We start from the raw sequence: 22,897 nt of genomic DNA on the forward strand, positions 1-22,897 counted from the left end.
TTAACAGGGAAATTTCCCTGTCTGCTGTTAAAAGTCATCAGGTTTTGTACACCTATTCCAACAAATCTTCCATTGTAATTAGCGCAGACAAAAAATTTACAGACTAGAAGTCTCAGAAGACAGGCAGAAAGTAATTTTCAATCAAGGACATATGACCACTCTTTTGATTAAGTTAAACACTGGAATCATTATTTATCATGTTCTCTGTAAAGCTACACAGTCTACATCTTCCAAGCATTTTATAAAGGCTTGAGAGCTATCAGGGACACCAGGATAAGGGATTTTAAGGAGGTTACTCTCCTCCACTGCGTGCAACCATGTCATAAACTGCTATCGATACGTCAATTCAGCCCCATCTTACAACTACACAGGCTTTCAGGCCCTATAATTCCTATAGGACAGCCTTCCAGAATTTAATCCTCTGATGACTAGGGTCATCTTCTGTTTTCCAGCTAAAATTTAGATATGGTAGGTGCCCACAATTTAGTCTTTGTGGCAACAGCAGCCTGAAGTTTAAATGATTTTTTAACCTCTCCAAATTATTTCAACACCTTCTCCTTTTGCATTTAAATCCACTTTATAAACATTAATAGAATAGCTTTAGAATATTTCTGTAGGGCACAATAAACCAAGTATCTACTACTATAATCCCTAAGAGATTCTGTACGGAGACAGAAATGGAGGCAGAAGTTGTTTTCATTGCCCAGAGCCAAAGCAAGGGCTGGTTTCAGAGTCAGGCAGGGAATCCAGGTGTTCCAATATGCTTTTGAATGTATATCTATGTACTACCCAGCAATTTGGTGAAATATACTTATAAAGCTTATAATATACTTATAGAGCTTAAAATATCCCACTTCCTGTTTTCACAAAACCCTGTTTCATTTAAAGCTTGTCTCAGAGATCACTGTCAAAAGATGTCAGCTTTAACTATTTTTTCTATTATGCCTGAAGTGGGCATAATTCACACTCATTTTATGACTCCTTTCTAATGCCAGAAAAACACTTTAAAATAACAAAGAATCGAGGCCTATAACTTTATAATTGACCTAATAGACTCCTGACACAATATCAACAGAATTAGCAGCATTACACTAGGGAAGAATCTGTCCAAGAATGTGCACGCAGACAAGAATGATTTGTAAAGGGCAAAAGAAAACAAACCCCGACACAATGCTCGCAACCACAAACAGGTCAGATCCTCAGAGGATACAACTAGGAATAAACTGGTTGCAGTAAGTACAGGAAAAATTTCTTCCTGTGATCAAAAAGTATGAACTTTTTCTAGTATGGACCCTTTTCTTCCCTTTTCTGCACCCCCAAATCCCTCATTTTTTATTCTTTTAGCAGGGTTATACATTTTTCTCTTGCATTTGGCAGAAATAAATTAAAATATCCCGAACCAATCCTAATCAAAAGAATCTCTCGATCTCTCTGGACGTCAATCGCTTAAATGAAATAAAAATGAATAAATAAAGTTCAGCACAACCTAAAATTTCACTATGCCTCTGCACTAGCTGCTGGTTATATGGAGACTGACCTGATACTCGCATTAAGGTCAGGAGAGGAAAAGGAAAAAAGCTTTCATTGTATACATCCAAAGTTTGGGACGGGGGGGAGAACGAGAGAGGAGGAGAGAGACAGAAACACTGTGCAGAAGCCACGGATGTTCCAGAGCGCACTGTGACAGGAAAATACTCAATAAGAATTCCTCCAGCCAAAAACAGATCTTAAATAGATCCATTGTCTTCCAGCCTGAAGCCCTTAAAAAGGCTCGAAATTAAAGTCTGTGCTGTGGGCACCCGGTCGTTCTGTCCTTTCATCAGGATTTGCAGGTTTTAATACAATCTGTCGTGAGGAAAAACAGTAGAGCTGTACAGTCCAGAGAGGTAACAAAAGCGAAAGGCAGGCGAGAGTTACATAACTGGCTTTTTACATAAATATTACATTGAGCGATATTTTGCTTTTCTGAAAGGAAAAAAAGATTCAAAAAAAAAAGCACCCAACACACGCACAAAACCACGCCAGAGAATTCAATCCAGCCTCCCTTACTCCTCATCCCTCTTTCGCTTTGTAACATGTATTGAGTAGTTAAAGTGAGGCTCTTCTTTTCCTTTTTCCATTAAGACTAAACAAATAACCAATTCAGCCTTAAACACTTCGTAATAGTTTTTCTCATATTACCTGAAAAGTGCACCACATCATGGAAGCTGGAAAAAACTCTTATTTTAAAGCACAAGCAAGTCTGCCTTGCTTATCTGCAGCACGGGGCAATTAGAAATGACCATGGATGTTAAACTAACTCCCCTCTGTACGGTCTGAGAAAAGGGAAAATAACTGCAAGTCTCCCCATCTGTTATTTCCTTTTTTTTCTTTTTTCTTTTTTTTTTTTTTTTTTTTTGGCTGTAGAGAAGCAGAATTATGCAAGAGCTTTTGAATGTAAAGCCTGTGTGTGCTTTTTCCCTTTTTGTCTCTGTGTACACGGTATGTGATATTGCGTAACTGAGTACCGAGTGGGCGGTTAGCATTTACTATTGATTTACACTACTCCATATAATGAATTCAGAGCTCTAAGAAAGACACAGAGGAAGAAATGCAGAGCGGTGAGGTGCGGATTTAAGGCATGCGTGAGGAGGGGCGCCACGGAAAGAGGGGAGCAAAGCATTTAGAAACAGAATTATGCCCTTCTGAACCAAACATGCCTTTCCCAACCTTTTCATTTTTGTGCCCTTTGCTAGAAGAGCGGTTGCTCAACAAAAGCCACTAATCCCTCTGTCCAAAAGCAAGGCTTCCCTGCCACACCCACTACCCAAATTCTATTAGAAGCTACAGAAAAATATGTATTAATGCCACGGTGGCACTTGTTGTGCTAGATGTAAAGATGCATAGGAAGCTCATATTCAGCCATGAGGGCCATAAAGGTTACTAAGAGAAATCTTTCTTTAGAAATGCTATACATCAACTTTTGACTTATGCTTCAGGACCTACAGGCTTGTAGGAGTACTGAAATCATAAGCACTACGCACAGCATGCAATACGAAGCCCTGCATTTTTTGAGATGGTAGGATGACATGGGAATGTGGGAATTAGAGATTGGGAACAAGGAATACGTGACCTATTCTGCTCACTCATTAGGCCTCCCAAAATATCCCCGTTGCTCCCTCTTGCACACGAGCACGCACCTGGATTCCGCAATTCAGACAGACAGGCCCCTAGCTCTGTAATGGGAATTATATTGAGTCAATAAGGTGAAATTCTCTCATTCCCACAGGTGAATGCCCACCACATTGCTGAATCATGGCATCATTTTCGTTGGAAAAGACCTTTAAGATCATGAAGTCCAATCATTAACCCGGCACTGCCAAGTTACCACTAAACCAATCCTTTGCCTCCAAAGTAAGACATGGGTTTCCAAATTCTGCCTGCTCCCCACTTGACACTAGGTCCTACAAAGCAGGGAAACACCACCAAGCTGGCCCAACACTGGACTGATCAGCGTCCATTTATTTATTCATATTGGGCTGGGGATTTTGCTAATAACGTCAATGTGATTCTGAAGTGTGCTAACATAGTTTCTAAAGCACACCGAATGACTGAAGACTAAAAGGAGCTTTATTACAAGGCACAGCGGTCACCTAGCCTCGTATCAGAAATGAAAATAAGTATGGTGATAACAAAAAAAAAAGTAATAATCAACTATCAATGCTCTTAAAGCTTCCTTTGCATTTTTACTGGAAGACATTCATTCCCCATGTTGTTTTCTTCAAATTCTGTGTAACAGGCAACATGCTTTTTCTTTATAAGTCTGGCATTGAGCATTTTTACACGTCCTAAATTAGCAAAGCAAACAAACAAAAAATCCCATGTTATGAGAAAGGTAAACCCTTTTTAGGGAGATTCCACAGATATGCAATGTTTCTGACAATTCTGTTGAGTTTTTTCTTTACCCCAGATCCACATCTAGTAACTCTAGCTATGATACTACCAGACAGCCTGCAGCCAGGATCTCTGTCACGATGTTAGAAAAAGAAAACAGTAATTCACTGTCTTGCTCGTTATTATTCATTTTGTTTGCAAAATACCTCGAATTGCATTGAAATTACCCCAGAAAAGCTTTAAACAAAAACTTATGTGCAGCCTAACTAGTCTGATTGGTCTTAAAATGAAACTGATCCTTAAAGGAAAAGATTAAGGTGTTCTTAAAGAAGGATCTAGACGTGCAATCTGGATTAAACAGTCCTTAATACACATTGGGCCCACTCAAAACATGCTCAGTCGTGTCTTTTTTTTGTTGCCCAGGAGAACACTGGGGGAAAGAAATGAGACACAGAAGACACAAACTCTACATCACTGTCACGTGGTCACTAGAAACGATGCTTCACAATCAAACTTTGAGTGACACTGTCCAAAGTGAATGTGTGGACTGGACCACAGGACCAGCTTATCAAACAACGAAAACCTGCACTTTTCTGAATAGGAGCACAGAGGAACGTATTTTTCAGGACATACACTTTTCCGTCATACACTTAAAGTTAGCCTGGGTGTTTAGTATGTCCTCATCTTATGCAACGAGGGATGTTCTGTATTATGTTACAAACAATTCGCTTATTTTTAATGTGGATGTTATATAAAAGAGATAAAGAGAGAAAATAAAGAAATACCACCTAAGGGAAACCAAGTTTGGCTATCAGTAAGAGCAGTTCCATTGCTGCTATGCTCGCTTTATCATCGTCCAGAGTACACATATGTTTAAGCACTTGTTTGCATGTTAAATTACAAGCAACTGGCTGTGGATTGTACATAGTATGTTCAGACAGAGATGTGAATACCCTAAAAATATGGGGAGTTAAGTTCTGATATTTTTTTGTACTTGAGGGGCTATCAAGTGAAGCTGACAAAAGTCTCCATTATAACCAACTTGCCTTCAATCACTCAAAAATTTTGGAAGCTTAACAATGTAAATTTTCTATTCTTAATGTTTACCTAATCTGAGATTTCATGAAAACTCAAATAAACAAAAGCTCATCTGTTTTGCACATAGGGAATGTGAGAAAAAGAACATCCAGAGATTTAAGAGAAAGGGAAAAAAAGATCTTAAACTATCTATAGCAAAAAGTATTAACAATTGAAAATATGAATGGACTCACAGCTTATAAAGTCAATACTGGCTAGATTCATGTTTCAAGAAAAAGTTTTCTACTATGACGAAAATACTGAAGTTTTTAAAAGTCCACACAGATACGAAATCCTACCAAATATTTTACAGAGAGCATCTTGGATACATACTTAGGTCAGGAAATCCTACACAAACCTTTGCGTGTGCTAACAAACTGCCCTTTTTGTACATAAGTGTAATGTTACAGCATTTAACTTCTCTGATATACATTCTCCCTACAAGATAACATACCTGCAAAGCAGCATTATTTTTCACTATGCTAGACAATTGGTTTGGATTTTTTTTTTTATTAGTGAAACACATTAATAGCAGATGCCATTTGCACCTATCAAAGATTCTATAGCTCTGCGTTTGCAGAAAAACAATGTGACTTCTTAGTAAAGACTGTATCATAAGGGAGAGACTAAGGTTATAAACAAGTTATTACTCTAGGATTTCATGATTTTGCATGTAAGCTTAATGTTTCTCAATACAGCTTCTGTCTTTTTAATGACTGTAGAAGGAGATACGCACAGTGCTAGGTTGCCATGGGCTTTCAATGGCAAAATGAATAATAAAAAATTATTAAAATTATAGAGACAGAAAAATAAATACATTAGAGATGCTTACCAACTCTTCTTGCAGTTAAAGAATCAATAAACCTTTTGCAGACCTCCTGCAACATGATTTTTCTTGCAGTGAAAGTAACACACAAGTACACTTTTCTTGGCAACTTACTTTTATTTTCCTCCTACCAACTTCTCTTTCACATGAACCTTTTGGACTCCACCATTTTGGAATGACCGTGACTCAGCAGAAGTTACTAAAACTTCCCCACCTCTCAACCAAACTATTAAAACACATGTAATGGTGTTATTTCCTAATGGTTCTTACAGACTGACATATTTCCAAGACAGTTTTAGTCAAAGTGAATGGCAGTAAAATTGGCAAAGACTCAGAAAGCAAAGTCCAAGGAGACTAGCAAAGAACTTCAGAGTCAGAAAAAAAGGTCCCTGGATATTTTTGCCTTGTCTGCCAGAACCAAAAGTATTGAGGCTATGTCAGTGTTTCCATAATAAACCTCAGTTTTCAAGACTATAACTCAGCTGCAAACATCTGATCCAGACTGAAATCAACACATGCAAGGTTTTAGATCAAGAGTAAATTTTTTTTTTTTTTAAAAGAAAATGTATTTCCCCTACTGCAAATACAATCTAATGTTTTAAATTGATCTGGTAAGGATTTATTAATTTATCAGAATTAGGGAGAGAAAGGGGCAAGGAAGCAGAAAACAAGATTCAGAAATCACAGGGAATGCTTTCTGGGATAGCATAAGTTCCCTTCCAGATGTTCCCTACGAGACTTCGAAAAGACCATATTTCTATAGTAACTGGGGGCTCAGTGTAATCCCTGTCCAACCAACCTCAATATTTGTTTTGGTCCCTAAAAGCAAAATCTTATTTTGAAGCTAGCATGGCTGTTATAACAGGCAGCAGACTCGGAAAAAACTAGGAGGGATTCGGAAGAATTTACTGGATAGGCTTGTTAATTTTTGAAGTACTGCAAATTTATCATATCCATTCACCTCATGCCTCTCAAATATCACTCTTATGCTACACAGACATCCTACGGGAGTCTGAGTAACTCAGGGATACTCAGACAACAGGTAGCTCACACATCTGAGGAGTCCCCGAACTGCAGACGGCAAGGTGCTCCCGCCGCCAGGCATGCGAGAGCTGTGCCCGGAGCTGAGAGATCCTCCAGCCAGCGGTGAGAGCTGCTGCCACAGTCACCACCAGCAGCGGCACCTGAACAAAACCTGCAGGTCCCTCTTCCACCGGCTCGCGGACAAGCGAAATTGCCAACGACTCCTATACCAGTTAGAGATTCCCCCATAGCGTCTCACTGTTCATATACATATGACTTCAGATTCCTCTTTGTGTTTGATTACGCTATCTCAATAGATACTGTAAAAAACAAGCACCTTCACAGGGTACCTCATGTGACTTAAAGATCAAATTTTTAGAAAGCACTTAGGTGATTGGAAATTGGGGTCTAACCTGAATAATAGGTTAAAATATAACTGGAAGAGCTTATTTTCAGGTATCAAAATAAGAAAGCTGAGTAAAAAACAGCTTACGCCAAACCATGTCATAAGTTCAGGAGCAAAACCCAGATGTTCTGAGCTGCCTTTCTCTTTTTATCTGCAGAGGAAAATTAACTTAGACTAGATATTTTAAGAAAACTAGTGTTATATGAGCTGAATACCACAGCAAGGCTTCCACCAGTTGACATTTTGATTTTCTGTCTCTGGTTACGTTTTGTCATATCGAGTACTATTGGTATGAATATATACGTGCTGGGTTTTACCTTTTTTCTGCTTTGCTGTGGGTTCCTTGGAATACAGAAACTTGACAATACTCATCAGTTAATGGCATATTTTGAAAACGATTAAATACATTAAATATAAGTGAATTGTTTGTAACACAATACAGAACACCAGCAATAGCATTTTCTACTGTTATTTCTTCATTTTTCCTCAAGACTGTCAGAGCACTGCGTAAAAAGAGATATATACTCTTATCGAACACCTTGCTCCATGAGTAATTCCAATGAAATCACGAGACCTATTAACAAAACAAGGTATTACACAATTACCCAACTCTGTGAAATAATTATTACCTAATCTACTCACAATCAGGGAAATAAGTACCTAGACTTTAAACAATTTGTTCAAGATCTCACTCTAAGCAAGTGGTCAAGCTGGAAGGAGAATGCCAAACTCTCAGCTGCTAGCTTCTTCCTGTAAACACCTCAATACTACCTGTATTACACAAAGAAAAATAAAACACGGTATTGACAATTTTCTGGCATTTTCCAGCAATCTTGTTTTATATGAACACCCTCATCAAAATGTTACAGAATAAGAAAAATTGACTTTTCAGAACCCCTGAACGGCTGCGATGTTTTCTTTATCTCTAGTAAGATTAAGACCTTTTTGACTTTAACTACCTGTATTATAGCTATGGATTAGTCAAAGCTATACTGCTACAACAGAGAGAAAGCTGACTGTTCAAACAGGCATCGGAGATTTGCAAACAGAGGGCTAAGATACACATATAGACACACACTCACAACACTATTTCTGAAAGTTAATGTGTCATGACCTAAAAGTTTTCCCCAATACCCTGCCACCCAAGTTCATTCGGAGGGACTGTAGGACCTGAAACAAAGAAGATTTGTTGTATAACAGAAGCAGAAAGTGACAAACACGGTGCGTGAATGTTACTGTAAAATAAAAACTAGAGGTTGTACTTCCTCAGACTGTGGGTTGGGATTTTTATTTTATTTACTTATTTTAAGGTAAAATTACAAACGTTATGCCCTGTTTCCATCCTCTGACTTCAACCCCAGAAGAAACTACACAGTGACTTGCATTAAGCAAATGATTAGAGATAGTAAAGCTTCTGTCGTAATCGCTTCTCATATTGGAAAGAAGTTTTCTTACCTTTTTACTACATTTGCTGAGAGCCAACAGTGTCATCCCCTCAGACATTTTGGTGTCAGCTACTCTGTTATTATACAGAATGCAAGTAATAATGAAACTGTGCTGATCTGCTTGCTTTCACTCTATATAGCGTCTATATTTATAGGCTTATGCTTCTATTTGAATCTATATTTATCTGCTTTATCTGCCTACAGTGCATCTGTTTCTCATACACACAGACATATATACATACGCACGCGTGCATGCACACAAATATACAGACATATATAAACACACATACGGACATACCCAAGAATATGCATACTTACAGTAGGCTTCTGTTCAACACTAGGATTTGTATAAATATAAACATATGCGGTATATACAATATAAATGAAGACACACGCACAAAGAAAATCACAAACAATTACATGAATATGCCTTGCTGGGTTTAGGAAGGTTTATTATTCATGGGGCTGCCTAGTCAAGAGGACTGTATACAATTAGTTTCCTTTACATTACGCTTCTGCTGTAGCTTTGCAAGCAGTAGCCAATTTTGCTGTTATTTTGCCTGGAGTTTTTTCTGCATAAGCTTACTTGGCACTGTTGTGAAATCACTGCTGTCCTGTCTGCAGACTGATTCCCTATTGGTACCACTAGCAGTTTCCCTCAGGCTAGTCATTAAAAAGGCCAGAGTTAAGCCACCCTGTGCCAGCTCAGGAGACCATCCCCTAGAGGGAAGGAACAAGGCGCGACTCCAGATCCAGGTCAATCTGGCTATGTTAAGACCAAACATCCCCTAGGCCCTAAGATAATATCCCCCCCTAAAAACATAATTTTCCCAAAATTACCAGAGGATGAACAGGGGTATTCACCTTCACATGAGGAGAAACCAGCATGCCACACTTCCCCGTATCACCAGAGTCGCAGGTATTCTGTCATTGAACCATATCACAGAATCATAGAATGGTTAGAGTTGGAAGGGACCTTAAAGATCATCTAGTTCCAACCCCCCTGCCATGGGCAGGGGCACCTACCTGGATTTGAACGCTTCCAGGGATGGGGCATCCACAGCTTCTCTGGGCAACGTGTTCCAGTGTCCCACCACACTCACAATAAAGAATTTCTTCCTAATATCTAATCTAAATCTACCCCTTTCGGTTTAAAACCTTTACCTCTCATCCTTTTACTACACTCCCTGATAAAGAGTCCCTCTCCATCTTTCCTTTAGGCCCCCTGTAAGTACTGGAAGCCTGCTATAAAGTCTCCCCAGAGCCTTCTCTCATCACTTAAGACTGGAGCTAGGTCTTGCCTCAATCTTTCTTCTTGCTAGCTAGACTTCTGCCAAAGGACATGACGGAACTGAAGTCTGTGACGCTAAGGTCTCTATGGTGCCGTAACGTGACAAAGCTTGCATTAGGCCAGTTATGTAAACAGATTACAGCCTGTCTCCACTGGACGATCTTAATTCAGTACTTGATTCGTCCACATCCTACCACCTCAAAGGAGTGTTGGAGGAGGAAGTTCCACAAGATAAGAGCAATGCTAAGCAACAAAGTCACTGGGGATTTCTTTCTGTGTCCCTTCATTGCAGAAACTATATTTTGGCTTCCCAGTTGCTCATAAGGCAGTGAAAATGAACTGATGATTCAATACATGACCTCTGGACTCTTTGAAAAGGAGCAGGAATCCCTAAGCCAAAAACTAGTGGATATATAGCCTAAAGAAATAAGATACCGAGAACCCATTAGGTATCAAGGACAGCTGAAAAAGACAGCCTTACCATAATCTTTTTGAAATCCTGCAAAACTTCAAACATGGCCAAACAACTATCTTAGCATTTTACGTGACTAAAAAACTATACTCAAGTCTAAAAAAAGTCTCCTCTGAAATCCAAGTAATAATTATATTAACTAGTAACTTGAGAGACAAACAAATTATTAGGGTATATTTTTAAACCCTGAAGAAGTTCTAAAATATCCTGTAACTCAAAATCAAGAGAAAAAAACAAACCTTAAGATGACTTTTTATGTCAAGATCATGTTGGATAACTAAACCAGAAATACTACTTCCTAAACCAAAGACTTCTGGATAATTCTTTCATTCACTTGATCATACTGAGGAACTGCTCCTGTAGTAATTTTATGCTTATCCGGTATTAGCTGGTCCATTTGAAAGGGTTTTCAGAAAATCTACAGACAAGAAGGTATTTAAATATAATATGAATATACTTTCCACATAGACAGATTTTCTACATATCTTAATTTCATTTCTTTTTGGTCTTAATATTCCCATTTCTCAATCGTTATACTGAACTACAGCTACTAAACAAAGCTCTGTTCATGCTTTCCTCACTGTTAAAGTTACCCCTTACCTCCTGATGGCTGACACAACCATTTTAGGATTTAAGAAAATATAATTCCATCCTCTTAACTTACTAATGATTTTTTTAACTGCTCAGCACAACTTACATAGTAACAGGGGATAGACTCTACTTGAAAAGTTTTGCCATAGAGAAATAAAATACAAATTTGAAGGAGGAAGAGAAAGAGGTTTTGGTTAACTTCTGCATTATCTGAGCACCATCAATCTGGTAGGGTCTATTATGAAAATACTGCCCTTCTGCTAAAAATGAGAGTTTTGTGATAACTGTAATGACTCTACATTTATGTTATCTTTAGCAGTGACCATTTAGCAACCAGTCCATCCTTTTTTTTTCTCAGCAGGGTATTTTATAGTTTTAGTGTGTTTAAGAGCACTTCTAAATTGAAAAACATTATTTAATTATTCAGGTGGCAACAGATGGATTACAGAATATAGTTTCTCTTTGAGGGTGCCCTACAATGTACCTTTATACATATAAGAAACTATTTAAGCATTTCTTTGATGCACAAATGTACAAACTCCTACCTCATTTGTTCGGCATTCTTTGAAATTCCGTAGGTAGAACATAAAAGGAATCTGTTTAACGCAAACTCTCTCCTTTCTTGTGACAAAGAAAGTAAGTGAATATTACTGGAGTTCAGGAGATGCATCCTTTCCTCTGTATACAATGAACTGAAAAAATACAGGCTGGGACAAACGGCTAATACATCTTATATCGCTTGAAGGAGAACAGCTATGTTAATACACAAATACGTCTCAATTCCTGGCATATTGTCTGACAATATATCTTAATATCTGACATACACCTATCCCTCCTTAGGAATCCTTCTATTAGATTTGCTAACTGATATCTATGATCTTAAACATACTATATTATTTATTGGAGAAGACTTAATGGTATGTTAAAATTTAAATCAGATAAAGTAACCCTGAACTTCTAAATAAATTAAAATATAAAAACTTAAGCCCTATCCTTGCCTCAACAAAAGACCCATGTCATTTTATGCTGATGCAAGTGTATGGGTTTATAACTCAACCTTATATTTGTATAACTATATCCATGCATGAAGTTGATCCAGTATAATTACTTCAGTAAAAACATCAATCCTTTGAAATAGGACAATTATAGGAGTATAAAATCTATGCACATACTAGGCCTTAGTAGATGTCTGAGACCTCCTAAGACAAAATGGTAAAGACCAGCTGTCCATTCCAATGGTCTCAGTTCCTTATTAATCTCAATAAAGCCGAAACTGCCCCAAATGTATCAGACTTAAAGCAAGTAAACCGTGTGGGCCGTGCACTAACGTGTAGAATCAGAATTTCAGAGACCAACACCGAGCATTTAAAGATTAAAAGAAAATATTTGTACAATTTACCAACAGACAAACAGCAATGAGAAATTATAAAAGGGAATTATTTCGTTGGGTTTAGTGGGGGACAAATTCAAAGAATGACATGGGCACTGTAAACTAATCAAGTCTGTTTAGCAGGTCTTCTTAGAACAGGCTGAAATCTCATAGGGAACAAAGGATCAATGCGGCTTCCTAACAAGCAAAAACTTAAGCTGTAGATATAGAACGTGGCACCATCATCATCTCTCTACACAGTAGAAGCTCTCGTATGGTCAACAACACTTCAAATTTGGCAACAGGGCAGGCAGTATGCTTTCTGAAATATGCCACTCCACCACTATCTCAACTATTTTACCCATACCTGTAACAGAAGACTAAAAACGTGACAGAAAAGTCAGTAACAGAAACAATAGAACTGTACTAAAATTTCAATGCTGCAGGAATGCCTAGTTTAGCACAATGCATAGCTTTTCTTTCTCTTTTCTTTTTTAAAGCACCCCCAAGTAGTATAGATGACTTAAGAACAAAATACACTCTTGAAACTGAGATATCAACAGATGAATTTTAAATCATTATAAAGGATCTTTCCAAATGGCAATGCTCCAGGGCTTTAGCACTGAGTTTGATATATCTTTTCAGAAGCTCCTAGTTCTTTATAACCCTTAAATACTCTGTGATTCTCTGAACACAGAAAACCACCTTATTCCTCCTTGGAAGCCAGCAGAAACACGTTCTTTAGGAAAAGGGGGGGGAGGGAGGGGCAGTGGAGGGGGAAAGAAAAGAAAAAAAGTATGTAACTCTTTTAACTCTTTAGATCACCTTGACCAAAATAGTTAATTACCTCAACAAATAAAATGCTGGCCAAAACACAAGGAATTGACACCTTAGTTCTATCACTATTAACTTAAATTGATCATCTCATCTTTCCTGGAGAACTGTTGCAAATCACTTGTCTCCTTACACAAGGAAAGAAAAGTATCCTCCTTCCTGCAGTAAGCACTAAAAAGCTACTGAGTAAGATTTTTGTGGATAATTATCTCAGGAAGTTATTTTGAAGGCTCAGGGGGGAACTTAAGCAATGTGTATAAATAACTGATGTGGGGCAGTAAAGAAGACAGAGCCAGGCTGTTCTCCATGTCACCCCATGAAAGGACAGGAAAGAATGGGCACATATGGAAATACAGGAAATTCTACTTGAACAGAGAACAAATTTTGATGGTGAGGGTACTCAAACACCGGAATGGTTGCTTAAGAGACAGTGGAGTCTCCATCCTTGGAGATACCAAAAAACTAACTTGACGTAGCACTGAACGACTGGCTCTAGGTGACGCTGCTTTAAGCTGGACGATTAGACTAGACAATCTCCACTGATGCCTTCTGACCTCAATGGCTCTGTGCAATTTTCTTTTCAGATATGAATTTAGGAGCGACACCAAAAACGTATTAAAATATCTTCCTGTACATGGCTTTATTTGCCTTGGTCCTGCTCAGAAATATAATGCTTGACTCCATATAAGATTAACAGAAAAGATGGTAGAAGTATCAGTATGCTTTCATAGCGCCTTGAGGAGCAGCAAAAGACACATCTTTTGTCTTTTGTTTTGATTTTTGTCACATTTGTTTTTGATTTTGTCACATTGTTTATGATAGCTGCTGAAGACTGATACTCAAGTCACCATAATCTATACATTATCAGATCTCCCTATCTCTGCATGACAGTTTGCTTTAGAAATCAAATCTTCATTCTGCATCTCAACAAAGCCTAAAGACTCTCTCATCCATCTGATGTAAATATGCCTGAGAACGAAGTAATGATCTTCTGTATGCATTCAACCAGATATATTTTTCTAGGCTAACAGACACTTTTGAAATTCCAACATGTGAATGAACAGATCTGACCCAAGTGATTTACACCATTAATACTAATCTGCAAGCTCTTACCTACCCTAAACTCAATTTCCAAAAAGTATGATTATTTACCAGCCAAGATAAGAGAGTGATATAATTCCTAGAAGACTTAAAAGTCTTTCTATTATTTCTCTTTATTTGGTACAAATAAGAACTAGGAAGTGTCACAGCAATTGCAGCACAGAAAGCGATGAAGCAATAATCATTCCATCGAGGTTTCAAAGCCAGAAAGACACAGACAGATACTAACCACCCCAACTAGGAAACCTAAAGTGGATGTGTATAAAGCTACCTATATCCTTAAGAATTAAAACCAGTCAAGTATGCCAAAACAACGAAGAAAAATATAGCAAAAGCCAGTTTCCTCTCTCACTGATGACCTCTGGTCTCCTTAGAAATATGGGGAAAAGCACTAAATGATGAGTATAATAACAGAGTCAGAATCCTTTGGCTTTCCTACCAATCTAAAAGATGCTAATTTTAAAAGACAGTGTTCTCAGGCATATCCATCTTTGCAAGCTTTTACTAGAGCAGAGTGCTACTGAATTTTCAGCTGCTCAGAATTAAAATTAATTTACCTTCTTGGGATTTCTGTAAGTATCTACAAATGAGAATCTTTCCAGATGTGATTGCTAAAAGATGCGATATAGTCTACAACAATCGACTAGAAGAAATGCCTGGACAGCAGTGTAATTTAAAAAGAGTTTTCATCATTACTGTCCAATTCTTTTTTAAGAAGAATTCGCATTTGGACTGTCCATCTTTTACTCTCAACTCAGAACCTTTAAATTCTTTACATAAACAGGATGTCATACTTTTATGAGGGCTACTTTTGAAGGTTTAAAGGTTCAATAAATGCTTCTTAGCTGTTACAAAGGATTGACTGGAGCAAGCCAATTGATGTTTATAATAACCTATAGATATATCTGTGATGTGCCTACAAAATGTGTAACGCATATTATCCATCTCGAAAATGTTCTTAGAATATTGATAAATCATATATAAACTTTTATGAATTGTTTAAAAAGTGTGCCATCAATGTAAGTGTAGCTGGATAAACAATGCAAGAAAGAACTTGCAAGGAGGATATTTACAGGACCTGTAAACACACGTAATACTTCATTGTGCGAAGACTTGAGTAATAGTCTTCTGTTTTCACAAGGATTAATCCTTCTCGTCCCTCAGCTGGTGATTCAAATTTTATCTCCCCCTCCTGCATAGTACCTGGAGATACCTCAAACATCTAGAAAAACTGAGCAAATTGCACCCATAGTGACATACAGACCATCAGCTCCCACAGCATCAGTAGAGAGCCGTATGGCATCACATTTTCAAAACCATGTAGGAAATTTTACCCTAAGGAACACCAGGGAGTATATATGTAGGAGGAATTTGTGTATCTCCTTAAGGAACTTAACCAATGAATGGATCACTACTATGAACGCACACAAGTTTTACCGATGGAACAATTATAATATTGAAAGTATTTTTCCCTTTACCCTTGTGTAGTCATAAATTACGCATTCTGCTGTTAAATCAGTAAAAATCCTTTCATTTCAGTCAAATGACCTCACATTTCATTGAAAGCAGAATCTCATCCTGAATGTCACGTCAGTGAGAACATAACAAAATGGAAATCTCTCATGAGAAGGCACTGCAGAATTTCACGGCACATTAATGGATCTTTTCTGACTGCGGTTAAGGCTTTCACTTCATTGACAAACGCTAAATAGCACAGACAACTACCAGTCCTTACTGTCTTTTTTTCAAAAGAAGTTTCCTGGTGACAGCAAACGCCTATCCAAGAAGTTACATACTGTCAGGAAGTTCATTGGAGGGAAACAAACACACAAGATTACCTATTGAAAAATATAAAGACTGAGTCTTATACCTCTAACTATGCAATTTTACCAACATTGACACTAGAGTGTAACTCTATTCCTGGTTCACATTTCTGCAGAAATCGTAGTTCGGCTTTAATAGTAGTATCACATGTTGACTCTTTTCAGTAGAAAGTATCAAGACTATCATGCTCCAACAAGAAGTCTATGTCTGTAGATCCATGACAAGAACAGGATTGTCTATTTTTTCATTATTTAGCCCCTAATTCAATTATTTTTGGCAGCCAAGTGAACTATACTATCTGAAGTTCAAGCACAACTTCCTATCTACCACCACTGCCTGAACCAGTGTGCTGCTGTTTCACAGGTCTTCCCAGAAGCCCAACTACAAAGCACAATTCTGCAGTGTGATGGTTATGCACAAGAAAATACAGATAACACATCTGGTTTGGGAAACATTGTCAGGTGAATACATTGCCCCACGTCAGCTCCGACCATGTCAGAGTGGCGCACCAGAAACACATTATGGTTGCGATGGGAGAGTAACTGAATACAGAAACATATCACATTGAGTACAGGAAAAATCTAAGGGCATCATAGAAAAGCTGGAGAGAGTGATTATATAGGCTCAGGGGGATACCAGCAATTACGAAAAGGACGTTGCCAGCCACAACTGAAAAGCAAAGAACAAAGCCAACAATATGGTATTAATCACATGCCCTGTCCGCCTGTGATGCCAAACTATTCAAAGCACAGAATGTTCTTTATTCACCTCACTTTCTATTGCTTAAATGAACACAGCATTTATGAAAATGAGAGATTAAAAACATTGATATTAACCAACCTTGAGGCCAAATCCTACTTATCTTATTGATGCAAGTAGTTCCACTGATTTTAATAGATGTGATTACTATTGACTTCAACAGAGCTATTCGCAGAGTTAGGAGAGCAGGATGTGGCTCTTTGCATAACCAAGCTTCCCTTACCACCATGAATGGTCCCAACTCATCACTTCTGACGCAACCCTCCCTGCTTTGCTGGTAATGGATTCCTTGAGCAGAAACAACCGCACGCACCAAACTCTGTGATGCTTTTGAGGTGAGCACAGAAATAACTTGATTGAAATGACTGATTTTATTTTTACTCCCCTCTTCAGAAGCAACAGACAGAACCTTCTGACACGTGGAACTTCATAGCTTTGTTTTGTTGTTCATTCCTCCAATTCCTTTTGAATGAAGTATCTGAGTGGGGCTGGTATTAAAATTCTGCAAGGACTGCCCACCCTCTGATGATTATTGTGTATTTGAAAAGGACAGTACAAACAAAACTGATTTACAGTAAGTCTCTTGGGTACAGGAACAGAATGTTTCCAGCAACATGTTTCTAGCAATGGATAGACCTTCTGAAGATTAGACATCCCATTCTCCCTACTTTCAGATTTAAATGCAGAGTCTTATTTATGACCACACGTATTTTCTTCTGCAGTATCTCTTAGGACCATGCCAGAATGGAGGAGATTCGAGGGACCAAAAGACAGAATGCAGCAAACAACATGAGAGAGAAAAAAGAAGGGAATCATCCTGAGTTTTGAGGGTTTCAGAGTGATGCTAAGGATGCTACCTTTTAGGGGCTCAATCCTTGTTCTTCAGTCATACTGCTTCAATGCCTCAGAGATAGGGGCCATTAAACATGTAAGATGGCATGACACACGTGCAAAGCAGAGGAAGGCAGAAGTCTAGAACTCTTTTTTCAATGACTTAAAACTGAAGAGGCAGCAAACCAGTGCTTTATGGCAGTTAAATGCATTGGAATATACTATAAGCCAAGAACCTCTGTCTTAAATCCCAGCCTTACACAATCCACTTGCTACAGCATATTCTGAATGGCTATTTACGGTGGGACGCAGTTCTCATCTTCTTCTTATTTCATTACAAAATTTAAGTCATCTCCATCAATCTCAAATTCCTTTGTGGGCAGCTGAGATAAGAACCAGTCTGAAGATGTTCTGCTGTGCTGGTTCTTACTCCTCTCGGTGAAAGGTTATTCACTGCCCTCTGAAATTCCTCACTAGCTCCTGAATGTAGCTATAGATTCAAAGCTGACACAGATCTATATATTTAAGGACACAGATTCCAGACACTTTAAAAAAAACCCTGATCTTTTCTTGCAGAGCAATCTTTGCATGTAGGACATTATGAAATTCTTCCTCGTTTTATAGAAATAATACAACTAGGCTTAGATCCTGTTATGTGCACATTTTTAAAATGATTATTATCTCAAGCATACAGAATAATGGTTAATATTTCAGATTTTAAAATACAGTGGAGCCTCAATTATCCAAATTCAGTGAACCCAGACAAGGTTTTGCCCCTTGTCATTTATTAATTAAATGGTAAATTGCTTCTATTACTAATTATTTCCACAGATCCATGGGCATGCAGGGCATTTTGGTTACTGGTAAACGCGATTATCGAGCTCTATTCAGTGTTCTTCCCATGTTCTTCAGATAATTGAGATTCTGATGTACTCTGAAAACCATTTAAAGCATTTTTTACAATGTATTACTGGGAGAGCTTCCAGGTCTTGTAGGTCCTCTGGGGTAGAGGCATCCCCAAGATTGTGGGAGGTAGCAGTCTTGACAAGCCAAAAGACAGAAAAATGTGTCAGCCAACACGTAACAAAAAAGCAAAACTATTTCTTGAGCTCAATTTCCAGTCTCAGCAGTATATTAGTTTGAATGAGTGACTGATTGTCTGAATAGGATGCTAGCAAGTCAGATATTACATTAAACTTGCTCTTTTTTGAGGCTGGTCTCTATTCAAGGGAAGAGAAGTTTAGCTGAAGAATCATTTAGATGTGAGGGATCCTACAAAGACGAAATGGTTCCAGCTAGAGCAAAATGGACCAGACTCAAAAAGACTATCTGAGATATTTTAAGGCTAGAGGTACGGAACTGTACACAGGCTAAAATGATGCATCATCTATGGGCAAAACCACAAGAACTCTGTGGCTTTGTAAAAAAAGAATGGGACATAAGTTGATAAAATTCACACACCAAATTCAGCAAAGAAACACCTCAACAGACAAAGCCTGTTGTCACTTTGAGCAGAGTATCTAAATAGATAGCCTGGTCAAATGTGTAAGCACTTCAATACAAAACTTTAGGACTAAGAGAAGTGCAATGCCTATTTTTCAAAGAAAAGACTTATATAAGATGCAATTTCAGCAGCTGGAGAAGGTGTTCTATGTTGCAATACCAGGGTGTGTTTCATAATAATCACAGAGTAGAATACACAGGTGAGGAGGGACTGTAGCTCTGAAATAGAATGTATATAAACAAAATAAATAAATTAAAATGAAAAAGTACCATAAAATCTCTATGGTTTTTAATTCCAGGCCTAAAATGAAAGAGAATGGTGTTAGAACCATACTATGCAATATCCTACCAAAACACTGACAGTGACTATGAAATGCAAAATGGAAGACTTGAGAGGCAGGAGCTAGTCAGAAAACCTATGAAAGAAGGAGCACTAGCACTAAACCTACTTTAATATGTGCATGTGAAAGAACCACCTTGTAATAATGAACATAACGCGTGTAAATTCAGTTCTCTATAGGACTGGAACAATAACAACAAAATCCAACTACAGCAATATGTAATTTCAGGAAAAAAATCCTATTTAAAATAAGGAACATAGGAAATTAAAAAGCAGCAGCTAAGGGTAAAATGCTTTAAGATGCTACTATTAGAAGATGTGTTATCAGAGATTCACGTCTCTTACAAGTAACAGGAAAGCCTTACCTTAGACTAGCTGTAATAATCCTGACCCCCAGTTGTCTGCCTCAATCATTTTGAGGAACATCTCAGCAGTTTGCCTGGCAGACAAGGGAAATTACAGCCTGAGGTACTAAAGAAACCCCTAAACAGTTCTGATTTACCTGAATATGCTAGGTTGTAAACTGTCATAATTCAGTTGCCACTTTAGATGAAAATCCTTTGCAAGAGGGCAAAAATCTCCAGGAGAAAAGCGTGATACAGCTCCTTTAGGTGCAGGAACCTTTAAAGTTCTCCTACAATAATTCATTTCTACTCATTACTCAGAACTCACAAAACAAATGTATAACCACATGTGAAAAAAGAAAATAATAGGATTTTTAAAAAGTGAGCCAAGTGAAGGGATTTACTAGAAGCAAAAAGACACCATCCAAAAAAAAGGGAGTCATATCTAACTGCAGAAAGCAGAAAAGGGTGTACATTTTGATGATTTTTTAAACAAAGTAAATGCAGAATAAGGCAGGGCCATGAAAATGTTCAGGAACAACTTTTTAAAGCCAAAATTTTAGAAAGTTTTTTTAACCTTTCTAAACACCTTACACAGAATCTGTAAGGCCAACAGATGAAGTGTAAAAAGAGTGTTCAAAGAACAAAACACTCAAATTAATTCTTTGTACTTGTGTTCACTATGGAGAAGTTTAAAAAGGTTTGCAAGCGAAACCCCTTCTCTGGAAGGTCAAGGCTGAGAGAAATGTATAATGGAAAGAATAAATGTTTCCCATCTAACAGTTATAAAGAAACTCAGACATGAAAGAGCTTAACTAATAACTCTTGCACATAATCAGGGTGGGTAACAAAAGAATAGAAAGTTATTTAATGGCAACAATAAAAAAAGGGCTTTAGGAAGACCCACACAAATCAGTAGGTCTATATTCTATGCCACAAAAACTGGTAGAAAATATAATAAATAATAACAGACACTTGGGTAGATAGAAAAGGGAAGACTCAACATGAGTTTTTTGCAGAGGGAGATTTTGATTCACAAATCTATCAGAGTTCTCTGAAGGAGTCAATGGGCATATTTGTGAGAGATTCAAGTAGTACTAGTTGCTAAAAAAGAAAAAAAAAATATTAAAACCCTCACCGAAGATGCTAAAAGAAAGTTATCACGACATAAAAGAGACTAAATATTCATACAGCACAATAGGATTTAATTTAGCTATTACTACACAGGAAAGACGGCGTGGAATCCTTGTGGATATACCTATGAAAGTACCAGCTCAATACTCAGCATTGATCATAAAGGCAAAAAAACCCCAAAGTTGGGAATTATTAAGAAAGACCTAGAAAATAAAACTAAAAACATAATTATATCCTTCTAATAAATCCATAGTAGACTCACATACTGAATACTATATACTAAGTTTGAACCTTCATATGCAAAAGGGTATATAAGCAGCCTAAAAAGATGCAGAAAAGGGCACAAAGATATTCAAAGCATGGAATAACTTCTGTGCAAGGACAGATTAAAAAAGAGTTGGGTTCTCTGCCCTGGAAAATAAAAACAATTGAGAAAAACATAAAGGAGTTCTATAAAATCATAACAAACAAGGACAAGGTGAACTGTTAATAATTGCTCCCTATTTCTCATTACATCTTTCTAGGAAGCATCCAAAGAAGTTATCAAGCACCAGGTTTAAAGCAAACAAAAGGTAGTACGTTTTCACACAATATATAATTACATTGTGGAATTCACCGGCACAGGATGTTTTTGATGCCAAAAGCAAAAATGGTTTCAAAAAGCAATTGGACAAAATCAGAAAAAAAAGCTTGGGCTTTAATAGCCCTTTCTACCACGGCTATTAAACACTATGATGCAAAAGCAGAAAACATTACCCACACTAAGAAATGAGAAGGCTCATCTGCACATTTCTGAAGAGCAGAATGAACCAATCTGACATGTGTATCAGACAGCAGCTAAGCTTCAACACAGCTAACACGTAGATCACAGAGATTCTGGCTTATAAAATGAATTTATGGAGCACATGGATTATGGCTGCAACTGATGATTTACTATTGCACTGTCAGCCTACTGGATGTTGATTAATATCCTTCCCCAGGTACAACCATAGTTAAAGTGTATGTTAAGGACAAAAAGTTAAGAGTGAAACAGAGAAATGTTTGGAGAACAAGGTATTCTTTCGGGAGACTTGTAATATATAGATACAGCAGGTTTTCCTAACTGGATGAGATTCCATTAGGTGATATTCACACCTGAGATGAAAACCATCTACCTCATGTAGTTACCAGCGATGATACACACACCCCCCCCAACCTTTGGTTCTAATGGGTCTTCAACATTCACACTGCAGAGCGATTTCTGTGGGAGCTGCAGTTAGTTTATTGTGCATGTTACACTCAAAAAAGCCTTTTAAAAACTACGTAAAAACATTAAGGTCACAAAGCAAAGCACACTAAAGTTTGAAAATACCAAAATGAAGTCTGTCACAACAGCTGTAGTGTTACAATACAATCTTCCATGTTATGATTGTATATTTTGTGTTCTGTATAATGGATAGCATCCAGGGAATGAGACTAAGTCAAATACTCTTTTTTTATCCTCTCTGTTCAGTGTGTGGCCCCAAGCCTTGTTTACTGAGTGGCATCCAAGTCTTGCATGAAATAAGATGTTTTTTTGTTTCTGGCTTTTCTGTGGTACTCATCACTATAGCGTCTGAATATCTCAACAATCTTGGTGAATTAATCCTCACAATGTACCCTCAGATGTCTGGAATGATTTTAATTCCTCATTGAAGAAAACCATGAGAGAAACGATGTGACTTTTTCGTGGCCACACAGGAAGTCTGTATCAAAGACAGGAAGACAATTTAGATCCCTTCATTCTAAGGGGTGCCAAGCATCTCCTGAACTCATCCTAGAGAAGGAGCACTCCGAGGATTCGTGCTCTTCCAGCAGACCCGCAGTTAGTTCATC

The 22,897-nt window shown here is 37.7% G+C and overlaps 1 protein-coding gene across 25 annotated transcripts in view; it reads right to left on the minus strand.

Moving 5' to 3' along the window:
- ZBTB20 (zinc finger and BTB domain containing 20) overlaps positions 1-22,897 on the minus strand; it is a 487,506-nt gene that overhangs the window by 238,521 nt on the left and 226,088 nt on the right. The window contains exon 1 of one of the 25 annotated variants that reach the window (XM_054214080.1): positions 2,182-16,391. The exons of the other annotated variants lie outside the window; for them this stretch is intronic. The gene's annotated coding sequence lies outside the window, so the exon portion shown is untranslated. Of the gene's footprint in view, positions 1-2,181; positions 16,392-22,897 lie in introns of those variants that run through there. 25 annotated transcript variants of the gene reach the window in all.

This window comes from Rissa tridactyla, chromosome 1 (genome assembly GCF_028500815.1).
Source record: "Rissa tridactyla isolate bRisTri1 chromosome 1, bRisTri1.patW.cur.20221130, whole genome shotgun sequence".
Classification (NCBI taxonomy): domain Eukaryota; kingdom Metazoa; phylum Chordata; class Aves; order Charadriiformes; family Laridae; genus Rissa; species Rissa tridactyla.